At 36.5% G+C, this 12,967-nt stretch overlaps 1 protein-coding gene across 1 annotated transcript in view; it reads left to right on the plus strand.

Moving 5' to 3' along the window:
- The first annotated feature begins 3,581 nt into the window (after positions 1-3,581).
- The window catches only part of Arf6 (ADP-ribosylation factor 6), a 42,920-nt gene continuing 33,534 nt past the window's right edge, over positions 3,582-12,967 (plus strand). Inside the window, exons 1-2 of the mRNA XM_034983378.2 lie at positions 3,582-3,738; positions 12,549-12,653. The gene's annotated coding sequence lies outside the window, so the exon portion shown is untranslated. The remainder of the gene's footprint in view (positions 3,739-12,548; positions 12,654-12,967) is intronic.

A 12,967-nucleotide genomic window follows, 5' to 3' on the forward strand; every position in this document is an offset into this window, starting at 1 on the left:
TATAGGTAGGTACTAGGGATGAGACGTATTTACGCTACCAGGTTTTAAAACCAGGGCTTTGCTTGGAAGTAGGGCGCCCTGGTGCGGGTGGAATTTACTTGCAAGTAATTCTTCACAAATAGGATTGTGCTCCTTATACATATGAAAACACGGACCGAATTTCTATGCAAGTATTTTTGCAAGTATTTTCCACAAATAGGAATGTGGACTTTATATGTATGACAACACGGATTGATTTCATATGTCATAAAAAGATTTCGACCTTCAACGTATTTTTTACCTGACTACGGCAACGCCAAAAGTAAGGGTTATGAGAACGGCCGGGGCTTCGAACTTGCAAGTCTTTCTTCACAAATAGGATTGTGCACCTTAAACTTATGAAAACACGGTCCAATTTTCTATGCAGTAAAAAAACTTCGAACTTGCAAGTATTTCTCACAAATAGGATTGTGGACTTTATATGTATGACAACACGGATCGATTTCATATGCCATAAAAAGACTTCGACCTTCAACGTATTTTTTACCTGACTACGGCAAAGCCAAAAGTAAGGGTTATGAGAAGGGACGGGGCTTCGAACTTGCAAGTCTTTCATCACAAATAGGATTGTGCACCTAATACATATGAAAACACGGTCCGATTTTCTATGCTTTTAATACTTTAAAGTATTTTAAAACCTGGTTTTAGACCCTGGTATTTTTACGTACTCTTACTTGGAAGCCCTGGTATTGAATTTAGCAAGTATGTCTCATCCCTAGTAGGTACTCTTTGATAGCACCACCACTGACATTAAATTTTGGGTTGCTAAATCCAAAAAAAATTTAGTTCAAAATATTTAATTTTAGCTCTAAATAGTCGTACTGTAAAAAATAATTTATGTTTTGTTTTCAATAGATGGTTATTAGTTACCGGCTAACAACTACAACTTCATCGGTAATAATTTCATTTTTATTATAATAATATTGTTTTCAAATATTTTTAGTGAAGAGTTTCAATAATTTATTTATAGGATTTTCCAGGCCATATAAAGGCCTCGTTTGGCTATTTTAATCTGCAACCAGCTTTAAATACACCAAAAGTGTCACTCGCCACGTAACTAATAGTTAACTTGCTTCTTCATTGATCGTAGTTAGGTAACTATAGTTAGTTATATTAAAAATATTTGTTTTCAGTACGGCTATTTTGATGAATTCAATAATTATTCTAAAACTTCCTCCTTTCATAGTGTCCCAGCATAATGTTTCAGCCGAAAAGTTAATATGTATTGAGATTAAACTAGCGGCACGCTATGATGGCCGGTTTGACGTTTGTCCGCTCATGAAGTTCCGTATTAATTGATAACGACTTTGAAGGAAATAATTGTATTACTTTATTGACGATAGTGATGTGCAGAGATTCATAAATTTTATCGAATGTAGTTTTAGGTTTAGGACTCAAAATTTATTTATTAAATTGATTTCTTAAATGTATACAAGTGTAGAAAAATCAGTTTGCACCATTTAAGGGGTGAATGTACTTGTGAATATGAACAATTTTCACTATGTGGACAAACCTCTGAAATCGCAAAAAAATATCAATAAATTTTTAAAAATGGAATCTAATACGATCGTCACATAGGATCGCTGGCTAGCACAACTACTACCTCCGGCAAACTCGCGTCAATGCTCAATGCAAAACAAAGCAGTTTCGAATTGACGTTGCTTCGAAAAGTATAAACTGTCAGTGCAATGCGATTGTGATATAGTTTTGACCTGGCTTTGGATTTCAAATATTGATACTGCATTACTGTTGACCCTTGCTCGTTAATTTGGACTCTGTTCAAGCCCTTTGTTGTGGATTTCGTCGATATGACCGAACGTACGCAGAGAACTGTTCTAAATAGTCAGACACGTGAGTTCCTAATACGCCTTCGTAACTATTTCGATCGTGAAGCTCAAAATGGAGGGCCAATTTTACCTATAACGTCAGTGGTTGAACGCGTAGCTGATGCGCTTAATATTGGACAACGAACTGTTAGACGGATAACTAAAAAAAATATGGCGAGACTGGCACAGAAGAAAATAAACTTCACACACCAAAAAAGAGAAAACGAGCAAAACCAGTCGTAGGCATCGATAGCTTTGATGCCGATGCTATCCGAAGACATGTTTACGGCTACTATTTACAGAAGGAGTATCCAACAAGAAAAAAGTTGGTGCATTCACTGAAGGAAGCTGGATTATTCTTCGGTGGGGAAAGTTCTTTAACGAAGATTTTGAAGACCATTGGATTTCGATACAAAAAATGTAACAAACGCAAAATATTGATGGAAAGATTTGATATAGCGATGGCAAGGTATACTTTTTTACGGCAAGTGAAAGAAATCAAAATTGGCAAAATGTTGTGTTCTTGGATGAAACATGGCTTAATGCTAACCATACTGTAGGCCGTTCTTGGAACGATGACACAGCAGCATCTACTTCCAAAGTTCCTGTAGGAAAAGGATCGCGACTTATAATTTGTCACGCCGGAACCATCAACGGGTTTGTCGAAGGTTCTCTCATGGCTTTTGCGTCAAAAACCACTGGAGACTATCATGAAGACATGAATGGAGAAAAGTTTACTGAATGGTTTACCTCAATGTTGTGTAGCCTCCCTGAACCATCTATTATAATTATGGACAACGCCCCATACCACTCGATGCAAATTGACAAGCCACCTGCCCAATCCCAAAAGAAAGCTGATATCGTCGCATGGCTTCGTAAAAATGGCGTAGATGCAAACATGAATATGTTAAAAGCGGAATTAGTACGTCTTTTAAAAGAAAACAAACCAACCAAGATCCGATACGTCATTGACGAAATAGCATTAGAACATGGGCACAGAGTTATACGGTTACCGCCTTACCATTGTGAGTATAATGCGATTGAGTTGGTGTGGGCTCAAATTAAGGGATATGCTGCAAGACACAATACAGAACCCCCATTTACCACAAAAAAAATGCTAAAATTATTAGAAGAAGCTTGTGAACATGTGACTAAAGGAGACTGGGAAAAGGTTGTGAATAGAACTGTTAAATTAATAAGGGAAGATTATGAAAGAGATGTGAAAATAGATAATATTATAGAAAACGAACATATAATTATTAATGTATGTGATGATAGCAGTGACGACAGTGAAAATAGTAGTATGGACGAATCTGATTAATTATGGCCTTTTGTGGCACCTTTTTCGGTATCTTTTGTATTCATATGTTTCTTGTGTGCATATAAAGTATGTATATTCATTTTCGTTCAAATATTCAGTTCGTTCAAATAAATTAAATAAACATATACATTTTTGTTTTATTAAACCTATTTAATCAGGTACAAAAACAAAACTTAATTGTTTTTTGTTCGAGAATAAATTGACATTCCACATCACTATTGTAATGTGTCAAACCGGCCATCATAGCGTGCCGCTAGTGTAGTTATGTGAATAAAGATAAAGTTGAAAAAAAAACCGAAAAATTGAAAAATCGTCAAACTGAAATTGGTAGTTAAGGTATCCGACCAACATTAGAATCATTATGTTGGATGTACTGTAAACCGGACGAACTTCAGTTCAGTAGTGATTTCTTTTCGAGATGTTTGGAAACACGTGGCGCTAGTGTTCTCTCCGTCCTAGTGTGACTGTGATTGTCAATCGTGGATGTGGAATGTTTTGTGTTGTGAATAAGTGCTAGCTAAAGGAAACTGTTGTAATATAGTTTGTCATGCGGTGAGTTTAAATTACTTCCTTGAGATATTATAGCACATTTTATTTTATTCGGTGGTTATTTTAGTTTAGATAAGTGTTCGTTTGTTGGTTTGCCCGGCCGTTTCTTGACCGCCATCGCCCAACCAAGCCTGCTGCTGACGACTTGCGGCTCCGCCTTTCCATTTGAAATGACAGCTTCTCATATTATATATTATATTTGTATGATTCTTCATTTCAAAGTTCTAAAAAACATGGCCATTACCTAGTTGAGTAAATTAGTTACAAACATTTACTTCATCAGATGCATAGTGCTGTCTGAATATTCTCGGCTCCACTATAGATAGGTTCACCACTATTTATTCACGAATATTATATTATATAGGTATAGCGGTAATATTCAGTGTAAAGAGGTTCATTTGCACTTTACATATCTGTAATTTCAAGTTTCGGAGACACGTATTTATAGACATTTATAAATTTTTAAAATGATTAACATTATAAATAGAAAACACGATTACTACATAGATTTCGTTAATATTCACTAGAAAGAGATTAATTTGCACTGATCTTTACGTAATTTCTTAATTTCAAGACACGTAATCGCGTATTTTATACAGATTTATGTAAATAAAATAAAATTAATTAGGTCCCTAGCATTTTTAGAAACACAAAACCGCAAAGTATGAACTACGAACTCATATAAAGATTACCATAACATAAACCTAAAATACTTTTTTTTAACTGGTTTTACGGCTCTGGGTTCTAATCTATAATAATCTTGCTGGGAACCAAAGACCAATAAAGTAAACTTAGCAAGATACTTTTTTATTCTAAATGATTTTAAAGCGAGTCTTCTAGCGTAGCCCGTTTTAAAAAACTTAATGATTGGTTAGGTTAGGTTAGAACAGTAAAGACAACGCACGAGCCGAGCGAGCGCAGCGAGCGTGCCGCGGCAGCGGCCGGCGAAGTGCCAGAACCGAATTGTAGGCGTTTCCCCCCTCTCCTTTCCTCGCCATTTACAAGTGAGGAAAGGAGTGGGGGAGGGGTTATCTTTTCAACCCTTAAAAATTTACCCCTTGTGTTTTAGTGAAGCGCGAAGCGAGAAGAGCTACTTCTGGCGTAGCCCGTATTAAAAAAATAATGATTGGTTAGGTTAGGTTAGAACAGTTAAGACAACGCACGAGCCGAGCGAGCGCAGCGAGCGTGCCGCGGCAGCGGCCGGCGAAGTGCCAGAACCGAATTGTAGGCGTTTCCCCCTCTCCTTTCCTCGCCATTTACAAGTGAGGGAAGGAGTGGGGGAGGGGTTATCTTTTCAACCCTTAAAAATCTACCCTTAGTGTTTTAGTGAAGCGCGAAGCGAGAAGAGCTACTTCTGGCGTAGCCCGTATTAAGAAACTTAATGATTGGTTAGGTTAGGTTAGAACAGTTAAGACAACGCACGAGCCGAGCGAGCGCAGCGAGCGTGCCGCGGCAGCGGCTGGCGAAGTGCCAGAACCGAATTGTAGGCCGTTTCCCCTTTCTCCCCGTCTTTCTATCTATTTGGGTAATTAGCGACTTTGAAGTAAGTATTTTATCCGGCTAGACGTAGGGAAGTTTTTATATTGCCCGGTCCAAGCTAGGTATTTCAAACTTTAATTTTTTTAATGTGTGACGTCATTATGTGGGCCGCTGAGTATTATTAATATGGGTCGGTCAAACTAGTTAATTTATCAATTTGACCGACGCTCTTAGATACTCTTGGATTCAAAGTTCAAACCTAAAAGAGCTGTAATAAAATATGTAATTAATTTACATGGCAATTTTATATTTTTAGAGAGCTTAAGGAATTGGTATCCAGAGCCGTACAAAAATTAAAAAATATATAGTATTCCCGCATTCCCGCTATTTTATAAAAATTGTAATTAATTTACATGGCAATTTTATATTTTTAGAGAGAGCTTAAGGAACTGGTATCCAGAGCCGTAAAAAATTAAAAAAAATTAAATAAAAAGTATTCCCGCTATTTTATAAAAATCTTTCTGTGATCATTACTGGTCTGTACAGCAGCAGCAAAAGTATTATAGATTAGAACCCAGAGCCGTAAAAACCAGTAAAAAAAAAAGTATTACAGGTGTTAACGATGGTAACCTATGACAGTATCTATCGTATTTTGCGATTTTGTATTGTGTTTGTTGAGTTTATTCTAAAAATGCTAATTGTGATTAAAGTGATTAATTTTATTTAAAAAAATGATTTTCGAGCTCTGAAATTTTAACTTAGAGTTTCAGGAGCACCCCCTTTACTGCCCTCTATCCCAATGGATGGTATTGTACTCTATAGCAACCCCATATTCTCAAACTTGAATAGTGAAATTGGTCAATTTAGTGCCTTCGCGCCGATGATTCATGACGTTTACTGTTTTGAAAAATCCAATGGCACAAGTTAATTTGATACAAAATAACTTCGTATTTAAACCTTTTATTCCTTTTGGTCATCTTTGTATTTTAATTTAAGTAAACTTATCTTTTTATTGCTATAAATTTTGTGTAGGTACCTTTAATATCAATTCTTTCTGCAATATAATTTGCATTTAAGTACTTATTAAATTATGACCAAAAACTATGAACTTCTTGGGGTCATTGACTTTTTCTCTCATGAGCTAAAGATTTTGGTAGGTGTAAGTAATTATTATAATAAACTACTCATACACTACATGAGATAAGAAAAATTACACTGTGTCCAAACAGTGTGTTCCCAGAGGATGTTGATATGGTTTTGTTTAGCTGTTGTAATGTAATGCAGTCTGTAACTAATATAGTATATTGCAGTAGGTACTCATAAGTGTGTTTATGATCTATACTTAAATGAGAACCAACTTTCTAGTGGGAGGCTTCGGCCGTGAGTAGTTACCACCCTACCGGCAAAAGCAGTGCCACCAAGTGATTTAGCATTCCAATATGATGCCTTGTAGAATCCAGATGGGTTTAATAAAAACTACTATATCCCTTCCAGGTTAGCCTGCTTCCATCTTAGACTGCATCATCACTTACCACCGGGTGAGATTGCAGTCAACGGCTAACTTGTATCTGAATAAAAAAAATCTTCTGTAGGTCCTTGAATTCTCTGTATCACTTCGACCATGCTTGGCAGGATATGTAACTGATTACCTAACTTTTAAGACCCCATGTAAATAATTTACATGTACCTACCATATCTGAGCAAAATAAATAAATTATTATGATTATGATTATGATTATTATGACCATTTCTGATATATTGTGATTGCCACTAATTTTAAGTTCCGTGACAATACTAGTCTTGTGGCTATCAGTCACATCAGCACTTTCCTGGCTCGAATTAGAGTAGCTTCTGGCATTCCGAACCAGTGGTACTAAAATTATTTTGATGATTCAAAAGCACTTGTAAAAGTTTAATTGATTGAAAAATGTTTTTATTTCTATACTTTTTTTTATTGAATGGTTTACTAGTGATTTTAACATAAAACTTAATAACTATAATAAATAAATGGATTTTTTTATCATGCACAACTATGTTAAATCATTTTAAAAGTAAACACTGCATGAAAATTCCGTTCAGATACCAGGGTTACAAAGGGGATAACAATTAAAGTAAAGATTCCATATAGTATGTCTTGTAGGTATGGCTTAAAACATTATAGGTAGGTAGGCTGTAAATATGAATTATCTAAAAGAAAGCAAATACAATCCAGTCTGTAGTTATATTTATATAGAACCAATTAATTACTACAATCACTGTGTAACTGACTAAATTAATGAGCAGACTTAAATAGCAAACAGTAAAGCAAAAATGAAAATTGAAACAATTGGATTAATAATAACGTAGTCATGAAATTCCAGTACAATCATTGAGTAGTTATTACTTAATTTTGATTAAAAAAGTGTATGTACCTGAATTATTATTAATTGAAATTTACTAAATATTTAGTTGAAAATTCATTGTGTGGTGCGTCCAAATATATCTTATACTGTTATACAGTACCCAGCAGGAAAGATTACACTGAACTTTAGAAGAGAAAATTTTCTACTGATTCAGCATGCCTCTCCTATGAAGAAAAACCAATAAGAAACTCAGCAGTTGCTCTTTAAAACAACAAATTACATGAATAGTTTGAAGAACAAAAACAAGGCTGCATTTGTTCTGCAAGCTAACGACAAAATGCAATTTTATTCAAATTGGCATTTGTGACCAACTAGGTACATAATATGAAGATTGACTCTGCAATCATTTGACCAATTTATTCTAGTAGCCAGGTTATTAGGCACCTCATTGAAGTCTTATTGAAGAATGTGGTTAAGTAATTGGTTAAAATATTTTTTTCCATTGAAGTGAGTCATCATCTCTAATATTTCTGGATTCAGGAAAAACATCATTTTATCTGCACGTGAGTAACCAGTTTGTTCTGGGTTTTATTGGTTGTTTTCCTTTCATGCCTCTATTTTATTTGCCATCAGCCAAATTTATGTGGACGCTTAAATACGTACACGCTAAGAATTTCGCTAATTAATGCGTGTTCGTTTCGTTTATACATAGGAATACTCAAAACGGACTGTCAAGGTTATTAATAATTTGTATTGAGTAAGTAATTAGTCTGAGCAATGACTCACAATATAGAAAAAACTATAAACAAATTGATTAATTCTAACCACTAAGGTACAAACCTTGGTAGGACTGTTATAAATTGTTAGATGTTTCCCGTGACTTCATCTGTGTGATATTATAACTACCTGTAGGTAGTTATAATATATAAGCACGTGGGGATACTGTAGCTACTTACTTAATTAGGTATCTATCAGTGAAAGTATCTGAAAATCAGATCATTAGTTTCAGAGATCACCCCCCTACATCCTTACAACTTACAAACCTTACCTCAATATTATTCTTAGCCACTATGTTATCACCGCTTTTCTTGACACCTTAGTTAATGATCCATACTAATATTATAAATGCGAAAGTGTGTCTGTCTGTCTGTTTGCTAGCCTTTCACGGCCCATCCGTTCAACCGATTTTGATGAAATTTGGTACAGAGATAGCTTGCATCCCGGAGAAGGACATAAGCTACTTTTTATCGCGGAAAATCAAAGAGTTCCCACGGGATTTTTAAAAACCTAAATCCACGCGGACGAAGTCGCGGGCATCATCTAGTTATCAAATATTTTTAGAATTCAGGACCAATTTTACTTTCCCTCTCATAAACGGCGTGAGATTTCACTCTGAATGGGTCGTAACTCGTAAACCCGCTTTTCTGGTTTGATTCTGTTTGTTAAATATATTAGAACCAGCGGCGCGAGACTGCACGCGTGGAAATAAGTATGTAGGTCTAAGTACAAAGAAAGGTCATGCCTATGTTTTACCATAAGTCATCTTTTGTATCCTAACAGGCTAGCGCCATAATTTGTCAGTACACAGTGTGACGATTGCTATTACATCCTAGTTGACCCTTGCTGTGGTTAATTTTCTTGTTAAATACACAATCTCTAAAAAAAGCTGTGATAGCCTAGTGATTAGGACGTCCGCCTTTTAATCGGAGGTCGGGGGTTCGATCCCGGGCACGGACCTCTAACTTTTCGTAGTTATGTGCGTTTTAAGTAATTAAATATCACTTGCTTTAACGGTGAAGGAAAACATCGTGAGGAAACCTGCATGCCTAAGACTTCTCCATAATGTTCAGAAAGGTGTGTGAAGTCTACCAATCCTCACATGGCCAGCGTGGTAGACTATTGCCAAATTGCAGTCCGATCCGTCCAGTGGTTTGAACTGTGCATTGATAGATCAGTCAGTCAGTCACCTTTTCCTTTTATATAATACTGGAGGATGCCCGCGACTTCGTCCGCGTGGATTTAGTTTTTAAAAATCCCGTGGGAACTCATTGTTTTTCCCGGATCAGAGCAGCCAATACCACTGTCCAGGTCTTTAACTATATCCATGCAAAAAATTACGTGGATCCGTTGCTCTGATACCGCTGATTGAAGGACTAACAAACACACTTTCGCATTTTTAATACTACTAGCGATCCGCCCCGGCTTCGCACGGGTAATTAATGTCTAATTTTTTGAAATAAAATATAGCCAATGTCACTTAGGAATAATGTAGCTTTCAACTGGTGAAAGAATTTTCAAAATTGGTTAGTAGTTCTAGAGATTAGCCCTTACAAACAAACTTACAACATCTTTATAATAATTTAGTATACATAGATGGATCGCTAGTGATGTTGTAGTAACATAGCCATAGGGTTGCCGTGTGTGCGGTAGATTACTTGTCATGCGCGACGCGGACGGTGCCTACAGCGGATGGCAACTGATTCATGGAATTTGTCGTCAGCCGGTAAAAATATACCCACGCAATGGGGCCGATTCTCTAGTACACAATCTTTAAACTAAACTAAATTAACAGGTCTAAATCTAATGCTATCCTTTTCCGCAAGCAACATTATGAAAGGGATAGCAATAGATTTAGACGTGCCATTTTAGTTTAGTTTAGAGATTGTGTACAATGGAATTAGCCACAATGTTGCTTATATTATTATTAGCTAAGGTTCAGTTGCGTGGCAGGCTAGGCGGTTAAACTTTGACCACCAATAAAAAGCAAAGTGGGTTATAGTGCATTTTGAGAATGCCATATTTACTCTGTGTAAGTAAAAAGTACCTACGATTTTCGTCCTTAATCTAAGGGGAAACCGTACTTTGACACATCGAGCAAATAATATGGCAAGCGCGTTCTGAAAATTTATGCGTTACTAGCTGATGCCCGCGACTTAGTAGGTACGCGTGGATTTAGGTTTTTAAAAATGCCGTGGGAACTCTTTGATTTTCCGGAATAAAAAGTAGCCTATGTCCCTCTCCAGGTCTTAAACTATACCCACGCAAAAAATCACGTCGATCCGTTGCTCCGTTGCGACGTGATTGAAGGACAAACCAACAAACAAACACACTTTCACATTAATTTATAATAGGGGTAATACACAAGTCGGTATTCATACCTATATCCTATCTATCCTATATATATTGATGAAAGGTAAAATTTTTGTCCTTTAGTTACATACCGTGTCATGCCTGACATGTTTTTGTTTTTCTTGTAAAGGTCAATGGCACAGAGATCTGTGCCAATAAGTAAGTATACCATATAAGTACAATAAGTATGCAAAATCAGTAACAATAGGCAGTTAGTCCATATCTATAATAGAGTGGTTATAATCACTATTAGGTACTTTTGGTTCATTTCCTATTAGGTTTGTGAAAATTATTGTCTTCTACTTACTTGGGTTTCTAATCATACTAATTTTAAGCCTATTATAATATTTCACACACAAACACGAAATGATAAATTAATATTTGAATGTCGCTAAATAGTACACATTTAATGTCACACTAACCTACTTAGCTATTCGCTAAGTAGAGGCACAAGTTGATGAGTACAGAGTAGGTACGACCTTGGCTCCATAATACGTTCGGGGGTCATCGCAATCACTCATTTATAGTTACTGAATTTCAGTTTCGTGTACCATTTTTCGTGCGATCTCGCATAGTTAGTCGTTAGTCTGTAGGTCGACTCCGGGAAACCTGGAGGGCGATTGTCTAAAACCTGCATCAATCATTATTACAATCTCAATTGTTCTGATTGGCTGAATTTGTGCGATTCTTTTTGCAACAATGCATTGTGGCCAATAGTGAGCGAGCATTAACCAATCAGAGATGATTGCGATCATGACATTGTAGCTGTCTAACAACCGCGGTAGGGCCCCTGTATCAATCAATCAATTATTACAATCGCATTTGTTGTAATTGGTGTAATTTTTTGGTATTGTTTAGACAGTTAGTGTATTCTTTGACAAACATAAAAATTGCCAAAATCACGTTCTTGCATTGCCGCCTGACAATAAATGAGGATTTATTGTTTGATATATCTTATCTCGTGCGATAAAATGCTGAAAACCCATTACTACACATGTTACAACTACAATATGTTGCCAAGCGACATTTCGCTAGTAAAAATAAAATATAGGAATGCAATATGTCGCATCCTGGCGCCTTGGCGCCTCAAATAGTGTCCCTGATTTTATTATCGCTAAATTACTGTATCTAAGACACAAGGCAAAAGGGATGTGGGAAAGTGAAGAAATATCATGGCCAAAAACCTATGTCAGTGGTTCAAAAACGCATCCATTGTCCAGAGACTGTGTGTAACTATTAATCTAAAACGACATTTAAATTAGCTACTCATCCTTCGTTAGAAGAGGCATAGGAACTAAGAAAGTGTTGACGGGCTAAAGACGGTAGACATAATATGAATAAACAATACATTAGGAATTAAACAATATTTTGTATTACTTTGGTTTAATATAGTGGACCAAAGTTTGAGCAGTAAGCAGTTATTTCAAGCTATTTATCAAGCGGAAAATCGCTCTCAAAATTCCACTAATTGCAATTATTAATGTAACGTTATATTATTTATTAAAATTATACTAGGGACGCGCGATACGTTTAATTGCGTGGGCAAATAGCTGAAAAGACTTTTTTCGCGCACTTATCGCTAGATTTTTTCGTAGTTCTTTATAATATTTTTATGGGGAGGGGAGGTTTAGCTGGTATTGATTGAGGTATTTAAGGGTAGGATCTATAGAGCGCACTCTGACTTTGCTTAGACTTAAGACAGAGTTAAAAAAGCTAGATCGCTCATATAAATCTGTCTCGTTTTAACTCAATCTTAAGTCTGAGCAACGTCAAAGTGCGCTCTATAGCTCAGCCTAATGTTGTATATGTGTAGCTTTTTAATGTTTTACGCGTTAATTTCAATGTTACTTTCTGTTGTTCCAGGTTACGTGCGTGTATCGTTAGATAAGCAACGGTAGTGCTGTGGTATTGCTGAAACAATTCAAACAGTGTGGAATGGTTCCGGTGTGTTGGCGGTGTCTTGTCGATGTAAGTAACTAGTCGGAGTACTGTTTAACAAATTGTATAACTCTGTATAACTAAGAGCCAGTGCACACCGAGCGCGCTGAGTGACGGCGAATGGAGACGAGTGGCGGTGCGGTGAATAGACTATAGAGTCGTAGCGCGCCAAGTGGCGACGAGTAGAGGCGTGGAGTGGAATGCACGGTTAAAAATTAAAATATTGTGAGCGAGCATCGCCTCGGCTATCTACTCGCAGACTGCAATCCGCGCGGCGCGCGCTACGCGAGGAGCCGCTAGAGCGCTCAACATCATTATAAAATTTTCAATTGTATGATTAAAAA

Source organism: Maniola hyperantus, chromosome 2 (assembly GCF_902806685.2).
Source record: "Maniola hyperantus chromosome 2, iAphHyp1.2, whole genome shotgun sequence".
NCBI lineage: Eukaryota > Metazoa > Arthropoda > Insecta > Lepidoptera > Nymphalidae > Maniola > Maniola hyperantus.